The sequence below is a fragment of the Suricata suricatta genome, chromosome 5 (genome assembly GCF_006229205.1).
Source record: "Suricata suricatta isolate VVHF042 chromosome 5, meerkat_22Aug2017_6uvM2_HiC, whole genome shotgun sequence".
Lineage (NCBI taxonomy): Eukaryota > Metazoa > Chordata > Mammalia > Carnivora > Herpestidae > Suricata > Suricata suricatta.
Genome location: NC_043704.1, coordinates 133,484,247 through 133,496,095, shown reverse-complemented (window position 1 = coordinate 133,496,095; position 11,849 = coordinate 133,484,247). Strand labels below are relative to the sequence as shown.

At 38.6% G+C, this 11,849-nt stretch overlaps 1 pseudogene; it reads right to left on the bottom strand.

Annotated features, from left to right (window-relative positions):
• Positions 1-2,262: 2,262 nt before the first annotated feature.
• Positions 2,263-2,779, bottom strand: LOC115291268 (annotated as a pseudogene).
• Positions 2,780-11,849: the final 9,070 nt, after the last annotated feature.

Sequence of the window (11,849 nt, the reverse complement as noted above, 5' to 3'; positions counted from 1 at the left end):
TGGACCTGAAAGAAATACCTTACTTTGTTAAATGATCATTGATGTACAGAGATTTACTTTCCTTCTTCTGGCAGCTGCTTCTCAGCATCCTTTGTGCCTCTCCTTTTCTCTTTCACTTGCTGGCAGTTGGAAAGTGTAGGTGCTCCACCCTGGGCCTTCTCCACCCATGCGCTCTCTCCTAGATCATCTCCCCAGTCCTCTGTGTCTGAAGATCACCAAACTGTGTAGGAATGCCAGGTTTGTGTGTCATCTGGGCACAGACACCTGCACTTGGACATCTAACGGTCTATCTGCATCTTCACAGTTTGAAATAGGCCAGGGGTTTTCCACCCACTCCCCGTTCTCTTCTCAGATGGAGTCCTTTCCCAGCCCAGTGAGGGCTACCCAGTTATGAAAGCCATTCACCGACTTATAAAACAGGTTTTTTTTTCTTTTTGTGAAAACTAGAAACTAGAGAGACATCTTCCGTTTTCTCCTCTCTGACACCCCTCATATCTGGGGATGTCCAGGAAGGGATTGTCAGTGTTCCCATATTTCCCCAGTTCTTCCACTTTGTTCTGTCAGCATTGCCGTCTCCTAACCCAGTCCCTATTGCCTCTGATCTAGTCTCTGGAATTCCATTTTTCTTCCTCTGTAACTTGTTCTCCATAATGGTTTCATAAAAACATAAATCAGACAACTTCAGTTCCTTTCTTGAAACACTTCAAAGGCTTCCCTCAGAACTTAGAATAAAATCCAAACCTTTGAAATTGTCTAAAGGCCTTGCATGGTGCCTCTTTCCGACCTTTCAGATCTAACTGCTTCTTTCTCACTCTTCTCAGAGCTCCAGCTCTACTGGCCGCTTTTCTGTTCCTCAAATATGCCAGTCTCTTTGCTGCCTCTGGTCCTTTGCACATGCTGTTTCCTCAGTTTGAAATATTCTTTCCCCTCTTTGCCTGGTAAGATCTCACGCTTTGGGTCTTAGTTCAAATATTATCTTCTCACAGTGGACTTACTAAAATGTTCTATACAGGAGCTCCAGTGGCGCAATCGCTTAGTGCGCGGTACTTAAAAAATGTTCTATCTGATTATCCACTTTTTTATTGTTGTTGTTACTCTGCTGGGATTACTCTTAAAATTTGACACAAACTCTTGCATGTCTTGTTATGTGTAGAGTTAATTAATATCTACATAGCTTTCATTAAAACAATAAAAAATGTAAGATGCATTTATGTCTTCTGCTTCCTCCTCTTTCCTTATTCCTGTGTTGATTTTAACTGGAATTTAGTTTCAGAGTTTGATTTTAGTTTCAGATTTGGTCTTAACTGGAATTTAGATTCAGAGTTCTTTCATGAGAGACAGCTATATACATTTGCTAGAACTCATTGAACTATACTTAAAACTTGTACCTGTCACTGTATGTAAATTACCTCAATAGAAATATAGTGCTGGGAAGCAATTTAATGCATGAACCAATGAATACAACCGCAGACCCAAGCTTAGGAAACTTCTCTTAGAACACAGCACAAAGAGATAAGAGATAAATAAATGGAATAAATGGACGAATCTATGAATATTCAGTTAAGAGACAACATATACACTGATTAGTAGGAGTTTAGGAGAAAATGTAATCTCGTGGCATGAGAAATAGAGTGAAAGATATACTCACAGTAATTAAGGAAATTTCCTAGAATGACAGATGCAAAGGGCCAATGGATATACTTATGTAGCACAAAGCAGTTATAGCTAAGGATGTGGGGTGCTCGGCCGGCTCAGTTAGTAAAGCATGCAACTCTTAATCTTGGAGTCATGAGTTCAAGCCCCATGTTGGGCCTGGACCCTTCTTGAAAAAGAAATAGTAATTTGAAGGGACACATGCATCCCAGTGTTTATAGCAGCATTATTAACAATAATGAGTGGGGGAATGGGTTAAATCGGTGATGGGTATTAATGAGGGTCCTTGAGATGAGCACTGGATATTGTATGTAACTGATGAATCACTAAATTCTATCCCTGAAACTAATATTACGCTGTATGTTAACTAACTGGAATATAATAAAAACCTGAAAAAAAAGCAGGTTACAAAATACTTAACAAAGTAACCAGTGCTATAGATACAAAAGAATCCCACAATAACTCACCCAATAATACTTTAAAACAAACATATCCAACTTCATTTTCATTAGAATGTTGCTATATTTTCACACTAATAAATAAATATATATGTCTATCTGGGTCTTGTTTTTCTATATATTTTTTTATATTAGGTTTTTAAATATTTTTTTAATATGGAGTTTTGTCCTCCCGACAAGAATGCCAAGTTAGTCTCTGTTTATAAAAAGCAATTGCAATTCAAAGACATGTCATATTTGCCTCTTTTGCCAGCTCTTCCTCATCTGAATATTGCTATGTTATGACAAACATTAATTCATCACTGCTGTCTATGGCACTAACTTTTTTGTTTAGGATCGAGACCTCTGTCAAAGTTTTGGTTTATCTCTTTTCTTTGATTTCTGTCATTAGATTCACTGCCAGATAAAGGTTTTCTTTTTGTATCTGCTTTTTGAGAATTATGAAATGATTCAATTAACTCTGAACACTCTAAATTTTCTTCAGGTTCCCAAGTATTTTCAGCATTGTCAGTAAATCCATGTCAGGAAACACTCCATTTTCCCATTCATTAGGCATCCATCCAGGACTTTTTCCACCAAAGTTCCTCAGGCTCTTGCCTCTTCCGCTTTATTACTCTTTCCATATGTATCTCTCCCAGTTTTTGCAATATATTTTAATTGGATGCCATTTAAAAATTTTTAATTTCCACATAGTTAACATAGGGTATCGTATTTGTTTTGGGTATTCAATATAGCGATTCAACAATTCTGTGTATTACTCAGTGCTCATCAAGGTAAGTGTACTCTTTAATCCCCTTCACCTATTTCACTCATTTCCCTCACCCACCTCTCCTCTGGTGACCATCGGTTTGTTCTTCATAGTTGAGTCTGCTTTTCGGTTTGTTGGATGCCATTTTCTGTAGCAAACTTGAAGAGTTGTTATTCACTGCCTCTGATCTGCTCCAAGTCCCTGGTTTGTAGCACTTTTGGCCATGTATGCTCTTAGCCTGAGCTCCATTGTTTCTTAATAGAATGCTTTGACTTGACCTTTTATGGCTTCTATCTAAAAGCAGGATAGAGAATGGGAAGGTTGGGTTGGCAATAAATAAATAAACCCCCTTTTTTGTGGGAGAAATCTGTAAGATGATATTTAGCTAAATTTTTTCTTTGTTATTTAGCTGTTGATTTCTCAAAGAAAAATATTACTAATACTGAAAGTAATTTCAAGTTTCATAAAAGAATTTAAGTGAAGACAAATATCTTCAATCTACTTATGCAAGAGCCAGAGAGAACAATTGAGTAAATTGCAGAATTTGGTGAAACCAAAATGAGACTATTTTATTGGCCGCAACTCACTACAGAGGTTATAGATATACTGGTGCTGTCACTATTCATGCTTTGAGAAAATGCTAAACGGAACTGGATACATTAAATTCTGCTGTGTTATGATGAGTTCCCATGTGGCTATATAGTGACATGCTGACATTATGAAAAGAAGAGGTAAAGTTAGCTGGTGAAGGGGTGGTTGTACCTTCATAGTGCAATCTAATTTCAGAAAACAAACGCACAGATGATTTTTAATAGCATAAGTAAAAGTCTAGCATTTTACTTTTTTATTTTTTATTTTATTTATTTTTTAGAGAGAGAGAGCACAAGTAAGTGGGAGATTTTCAGAGAGAGAGAAATAGAGAGAGAGAAAGAGCAAGAGGGAAGGAGGGAGAGGGAGAAAGAGAGATAGAGGGAGAGAAAGACTTCTAAGCAGCCTCTGCACTGTCAGCACAGAGCCCAGTGCGGGGCTCGAGCCCATGAACAGTGAGATCATGACCTGAGCTGAAATTAAGAGTTAGACACTTAACCCACTGAGTCACCAGGTGTGCCCCCCCCCCCCCAGCATTTTATCTTGTGGCATTGATGAATGAAATAGAGGACCAGTTGTTTTCTATCTTTTCTTAGGCACTGTGATTCTAAGGTCCATGTTTTTTCTACATGGACCAAATGTCTCCCTCGGAGGTTCCCATCTTGTCATGCATACTGTGTTAACTGCTTCTACCTTACCAAGCATAAGTTGGTCATTATTATCTAGCTTAGAAAACAGAAAATGGTAAGGAGCAGGAATGCAGGATGTAGACGTAAGTGAGTTTTTTGGGAAACATGATAGAACTAAATTGTGAAATTTGCCTCTTAGTATGACCTCCTCTTTCTGGACATGTGCTCCTTCCCACAATCACCGACCTCTGGAATCTCATGCTACTTAATTTATGATCAATTAATTTATACAGATGGTAACAAGGTATTTTCCTTCTTAAAAGCACATAGGCCTTAAAAAATGCCATTTTGTTTAACTTAAGAAATGTGTTGCAAATCGGGACATTCAAAGCCATGGAGAAAAGATCGTTGGCTGGAGTTTTGGAGAAGCCAGCTCTAGAGACTTAGGCTATAATCCCAGGCAGGTAGAAGGACGTTTCAATGGATAGGGAAGCTATTCCTATTGAGGGGAGGGACCATAGTATGAACAGAAAGGATAAAAGTGCTGGATGACACCAATGGATGCAAATGGGAGGAAGGTAAAGCAAGATGATGGCGTTGGGAAAATAATTAGCTTTAGCTCTGGAGATTGGTAAGTTTTGTCTCTAAACTTTTGAAGGACAAGGTCATCCCTTTCCGATTTCATGCTGCACAGCTTGGGTTTACTAAGAGTGTACTCAATCCACGTCTGGAACAGATCCATGAGGCCTTCTGAGAAAAGGCCAGTCTTCCCTAGAATTCAGTCGTATATCCTTCTTAGTCTTTGGTCCTGGCAATTTTCAACCAACATAGGTGTTTTTTGGGTACTAACCATCAACATTTTCCAAAACTTTCTACTGTGAGAAATTTAAAATATATACAAACATAGAATAGTATAATGAACCCCATGTGCCACTTTCACCTAATTTCAACAGTCACTAACATCTGTTGGTCTTGTTTTCTCTATTATCACATAATACTCCCCTCACTTCCCTATTTAAGCTAAAGTGTTTTGAAGCAAATACCAGAGTGCATGTCATTTTACCCATAAATACTTCCATGAAATCACAGCCATCTTAACTTAATAATTGTAGTTATAAGGATGAGAATGAAAGAAATTATTATAGTCTACATTTCTTATGTTCTACTGTGTTCAGAACTCTCTGCCAAACATTTTTCATTGTGTTATTTTAGGTCATCCCTTCACCATTCAGTCACTTTTCTGACAGTGAAACTACAGCTGCAAGAGGTGTAGTAAATTGATAAAGGTCACAGAGCTAGGAAGTGATGCTACTGGGATTCAAATTTTCTTTGCCTACTCTGTATCCTGTGTCCTTAACCACTGTATACAAATATCTTACCACGGAAGCATATGTGCCCTCTGAAATTAGACCCAGAAGGAACACCTTTGCATGGGTGAAAGAACTGCTTTGCATAAAACTATTTATCCTATTGCTTAGTGCCCTTGAATGAATTCCTTGTTGACTGAGAATGTTTGGGCTGAAGGAGTATTGACTTTGGAGCTTTAGGTTGGACATAATTGTTTCATCACTTTCTGGTTGTGAGCCTTTGATAAGTCACTAGGGCTCTGAGTCTCAGTTTTTTCATCAATTCCTATGAAGACTAGTGAGATGCTTCAAAATCTTACAACAGTGCACTTTATGGAGACTGGAACCACGTGTGTTTTGGTACTCTGCCTCCACTTTGTCTTCTTCCATCTCCCCATGACATCTCACTATGAGTGTATTTTTTGCTTCTCCTCCCACCACCTCTCTTTCATGCTATATAGTCAAGGCTATGGTTATACCCATATATCCTATGTTTCTTCAGTTAGCACTTTTGGGGAATTTAATTTCGACTCCTTTACTTCATCTCTTACAAATTTTAAAATGCTGGAGCCTGGCTATTACCTTATATTAATTTTGTGCCAAAAGACAATAGCCAGGCTTGGGCATTTTAAACATCAGCTACCTAAAACTTTTAAACATAAGCTACCTAAAACTTTCAGAAGTTGGCAGGGTATAAGTGATGTCTCTCATTATTTAGTGTCACATTCTCTATGGGATTATGAAGTAGTATGTGCTGCATGAGCCATGGCACATCTTTTGTCGTCATTGTATTGTCAATTTCTATTAAGGCTGAGAACATCTGATGAATAGATGGGGTGGCCAGCATGGGGAAGAGGGTCAGATAGGCTGATGGCCATTTTGATAGCCTGGCATATTCTTCAAACCAATTTACAGGCTGTTTTAATTACCTTGGCAACTTTCCTTGGAACCCTTTCCAAGTTCCTCACATTAAAAAGTCTTCTCATCAGCAACAACCAAAATTATCAATGATTAAAACATCATAAACCTCCCAGTTCTCTGCTGGGATCATCCTATAGATGGACTCTAAGCTTTTTATAGTCTGAGATGTCAAGCTGATTCTCTGGTTGCTATTGGTAACAGTTGAGATATCTTAAAAATACTGAATAAGCCCTTCAAGTCAATGTACCATATTCATATTGTGCCTACTGAATGAATCAAATTGGATTAAAGAATTTTTTATGGAGAAATAAAGGGGCTTCTTGTTGGAGATTAGACATTTGTCTTGTATGATTCAACCACATGTAGAATTAAATGTAATTTTGACTTAGTTGAGACCTAAGGAATATAAATAAGAACAGTACATGCACACAGATAAATATACACACATTTACGATCTTCTTCAGGCTAAAAGATAGCCATATAAAAATTGTGGTTTTAGGTTCCTTGAGGAAAGAACCAAACTGGATGATACTGGCCTTAAAATCGTGAGGTAGAGGTATGGCAAAATAAAGCAGAAATGGGGAAATTCTTAGAATTTTTTTCTGAGGCAAAAACAAAGTGGAAGTAGGTCAGGACTGGATTGGAAAATTTTGACAGCAGATAAGCCTACTGGTCCATTTTATTTTCAGGTCTGCCTTTCCTACCTGGGCATCATTTCCTGGCTTTCTAAATGACCATGAAAGATGAGGTCTGGTGTGTGGTTGAGTGATAGAGATAAAGAGGTGGGGAAAGAGATGGTTATCAGGTTTCTGTTGCTTCATCAGAAACTTCCTCAAATCTCGGGATCTTAAAACAATACCCATTGATTGCTTACAGTTCTATGGATCAGGAAACCCTGACAGGACTCAGCAGAGATGGCCAAGCTCACTCACGCAGCTGTGTTCATCGGGCTGGGAGAGGCTGCAAGTCTGAGACGGCCTCACTCACGTGTTGGGAACCATGGTGGTGCCTGTCTGCTGGGTTGCTTTGGTTTTCCTCCACCTGACCTTTCTCTTCATGTGCTTTCTTTTTCCATTAGGATAGCTTGGAGTTCTTTGCCTAGGCACTTAGGTAGCAAGAAAGCAAAAGGGAAGCTTCCAGGGTTCTTAAGACCTAGTCTTGGACCTGGCAGTGTCAGGTTTACTACACCGTATTGGCCAAAGCCAGTCACAGGACCAGTTCAGATATCAGGGGGGGTCAGTGGACTCCACCTAGTTTATAAGAGGGGGTCACATGGGACCAGAGGTTGGTTGTGGGCATCTTTGTACTCTATATACCACAGATGGCCACCCAGAACTGCATTCCAATGAATGTTTGCTGCCTTTGACCTCTGGTAGGGAGCACTGACAGATTTTCTAAATGTCACAGGGGTAGATATTGACATTCTGATCCATTTTTCTTTCACTGGGAAGGTGGAGCAGGAGGAAGAGCACCAGTTTGACTTTGGACCTGGATTCTGATCCTTACTTAGCTATTTATAAGATATATAGCTTTGTGGCCACCTCATGCCCGGTGAACACTACTTTCCTCATCTCTAAGTTAGTAATAAATATTACTTACCTCCTAAGGCGGTACTGAGATGTAACCGAAATAACTGACACAAGTGACTGCTTTACTTAATCAAAGTGAGTGCTCAGTAATATTAATCTACTTCCCTCCATACTTTATCTGGGAGATTCATAACTGTGCCTCATAAGGAGGGTGACAATAAAATTGATTGTCTGAATGAGGACCCCTCTGTGTGTGCAACAAGGCATTATTAATACTTACGCCAGATAAGAGTCATGTGCTGGGAGCGTCCCAGACAAACTGGGCCACCCTGGCCACAAGGAGCTGCTGGATGGGACAAGGACAGTGCAGTAGCTGATGCCTTCAGTGTGAACTTTTCAGAGTCTCTTTATATTAAATATTATTAAATACACTTTAAATGCATTATAAAGCAGATGAGAAAATTCATAAGAGGAAATTAGAATTCAGAGTAACTGCAGGATGATATTGTCTATTACCCTGCATTTCTTTGTTGGTGATGGTATATCTTGTAGCAAATTTATCTTCTGTGTGAAACTTAAAAAAAAAAAAAAGATTTACAAGGGAATTAATCAAATCCACTTGAAAGCACTTTCTCCCTTCGCATCCTACTTCCCAAGTGTTTTTATCTCTAGATCGTGTTTCAATCTTAGCATTACTAAATGTATAATTCCAGGAAAGAATAATTGACCAGGGGAATTCCTGTTATCAGAGTCTGGCACAGAGACAATTATATTTCTGTACATCTTGAATGGGAATGGGTCAGCAATGCCAAAATCCTCACCCTGTATAGAACTACTTAAAATATGTTTAGTAGAGTAAAAAAATCAGATCCATGATATTCTGAGAACTATATTGTTTTGAGAGGTCTCAAGGAGTAGTAGGCTCTTGTAGTCCATCTTGGAGGTGTAGATGTGACAGAGGAGTACAAGTTGAAACTGAATATAGGTGACCAAGATTGCATGTTGTCGTTGTCATAATGTCATACCCAGATGGTTGTGATGTCAAAGGTTAGGTCCATATCTCTTTTGGCTACAATGAATAACAAGTTTTAATGTCATTTTGTACTTGTATAGACTATGGTGTGTTCAATCCTTCATTGTTTTTTGCAGTACTATTTTCCAACTCAAGAAAAATAACAAAGATTTAATTTCTTTGGTGGTAGATGCAGAAAATATATGTTAAGCATGTGCTATGTGTTACGCTATCTGCAATGCATTCTCAAACATACTAAACCATGTTTTTATAACAAAGTCTAAAAATTAATCAATTGCTAAGAACCAATCAATTAATCAATTATCCTCTTTCTTAGCAACTCAAAAATTTTAGTCTATTAAACATCTCTCCATGAGGCGCCTGGGTGGCTCAGTTGGTTGAACATCCAGCTCTTGATTTTGGCGCAGGTCATGACTCATGTTTGTGAGATTGAGTCCCAGTCAGCGAGGAGCCTGCCTGGGATTCTTTCTCTCCCTCTCTGTCTCTTTCTCTCTCTCTCTCTGCCTCCTCCCTACTCACCCTTTCTCTCTCTAAAAAATTAACATTAAAAAAAAAGATGAAAAAAATAAACATTACCCCAACATCTCCTCGACTACTGTTATTGTTTTCTTCTGTGTTGTTGATGAGTACTATTTTGATTCCACACTGCTGGTTTTTAAAAAATGTTTATTTTTGAGAGAGAGAGGGAGGGAGAGAGAAACACACACACACACACACACACACACACACACACACACACCCCCACATTGTGAGTAGGGGAAGGGTGGATAGTGGATAGAGAGGGAGAGAGAGACTCCTAAGTAGGCTTTCTGCTGTCAGCACAGAGCCCGACTGGATGTTTCATCTCACAAACCGTGAGGTCATGACCTGAGCTGAAATCAAGAGTCAGATACTCAACTGACTGAGCACGCAGACATCCCACTTCCACATTCCTTTTAAACATAAATTTAATTGTTTATACTCTTTTATAGTTAATACTTGTTTGCATTTACGGATACACTTTTTAGTTTCTGGTTGGAAATGTTTTCCTTTCCCTTCTGTCTCAGATGATGGGTTGATATAGGATATCAGGATCTATATTCCTTAAGAATTTTGGAGATTTTTATTATCTCTGGCATTATTCAGTGAAGTTTTGGTCAATAATTTTTGGAGGTTGAGGAAAGATCCGTGATTTGTGGCATTTGTCAATTTCTATGGTATAAATAGTCCCACTGTGGTGATTTCAAGCTACTGACATAGTAAGCGGCTGACAAGATTCCTGAAAATTTGACGACGAGCTTCGGGAGCTGGCGCAGGCCATCTCTGGCACCCCACAGCATCTATTGTCGCTGATTAGAATTTATGTCAGTGTGATTATATTTCTATTCTAGGAAATCTTTTTCCTTGGGAGCTTTTAAGGCTTGCTTTTACTACTGATGTTCTGCAGTTTTAAATGGTATTTTGACATAAGTTTACCTTTATTTCTACTGCTTGGGACCCAGTATGCCTTTTCATTTAAGGAATCAAATCTTTCTTCTGCTCTTCAAAAATCTCAGTATAATGGAAACAGCCATTGCCTATTCCCTATTGTCTCTAGTCTCTCCATCTGGAATATTGATGCATCTAAATCTGGTTTCCATGGCTTTTGTTTATTTTAAAATTTATTATCCTTCTTGTTTCATTTAGGGTTTTTCTTCAGTTTATTCTTCTAATTTGTTTTTTAAATATTATTATTTTTAAGAGAGTGAGAGAGAGGAAGAGAGAGAAAGCATGCATGAGGAGCAGATAGAGAGAGGGAGAGAGAGGATCTGAAGTGGGCTCTGTGCTGACAACAGAGATCCATATGTGGGGCTCAGACACTTAAACCATGAGATCATGACCTGAGCAGAGGTCAGACACTTAACTGGAGGCACCCAGGGGCCCCAATTCTTCTAATTTATTAATTCTCTTTTCACCTATAATTAATTTACTGTTTACCATGTGTACTAAAATTTTATTTCAATTGTTATACTTTTCTTTAAATACTTTTTGTGATGCTTGAGTGGTGCAGTTGATTAAGTGTCCTACTCTTGATTTTGGCTCAGGTCATGATCTCAAGGTTCGTGAGATTGAGCCCCGTTGTTGGACTCTGTACCGAGAGCGTGGAGCCTGTTGGGGATTTTCTCACTTTCTCTCTCTTTGCTCCTCCCCTGCTAGCACTATTGCTCTCTCTCTCAAAATAAATAAACCAACTTAAAAAATCTTTTAAATAGTCCATTGATTATTTTTCTGTAAATATCCTTCATAAATTTTTTTTATCCTTCATAAATTTTTTTTCCAGCAACTTATTGTTTATTTTTCTTTTTTTCCCCCATAGGTCTTTGAACTAGATCTTTATTCCAAAGACTCTTTCTCTGGACCTTCCTTTGCCTTGATTGTTGTCCCCACTCAGTCTGCAACTCAACGGCCATCTCCTTAGAGGTCTTCTCTAACCACCACATAAAGCCAATCTCTATCTCCCTGAGTTATTCTATTACATTACTCCACATCATCTCCACGTCACCCTCTTAAGAATAAATGCATTTTTAAAAGGAACTCTTGTTAACCAGAAGCTGCTGAAATTGATGACTTTTCATTCTTGGTGATAAATGGAAATGGAGAACTTTAGGTCAGCTTAATATATCAGCCAGCATTTTTGTTTTTTTTTTTTTAAGCAGGTCAGTGTGTGTGGTGGGCAGCATCAGTGGTCAGGCTGAATATCCGAAGTTTAATGACAGTGATGTTGGTCAACTCATAGGATGGTTATGTATGTTGATTTGGTTGTGGTCTTGTTGTGAGCCTCTGAGGCTGGTTCTTCAGGCTTTCTTTCTTTTTTTTTTCCATAATATTTTATTGTCAAATTGTTTTCCATACAACACCCAGTGCTCTTCCCCTTAAGTGCCCTCCACCATCACCACCACCTCTTTTCCCCCCTCCCCCTTCCCCT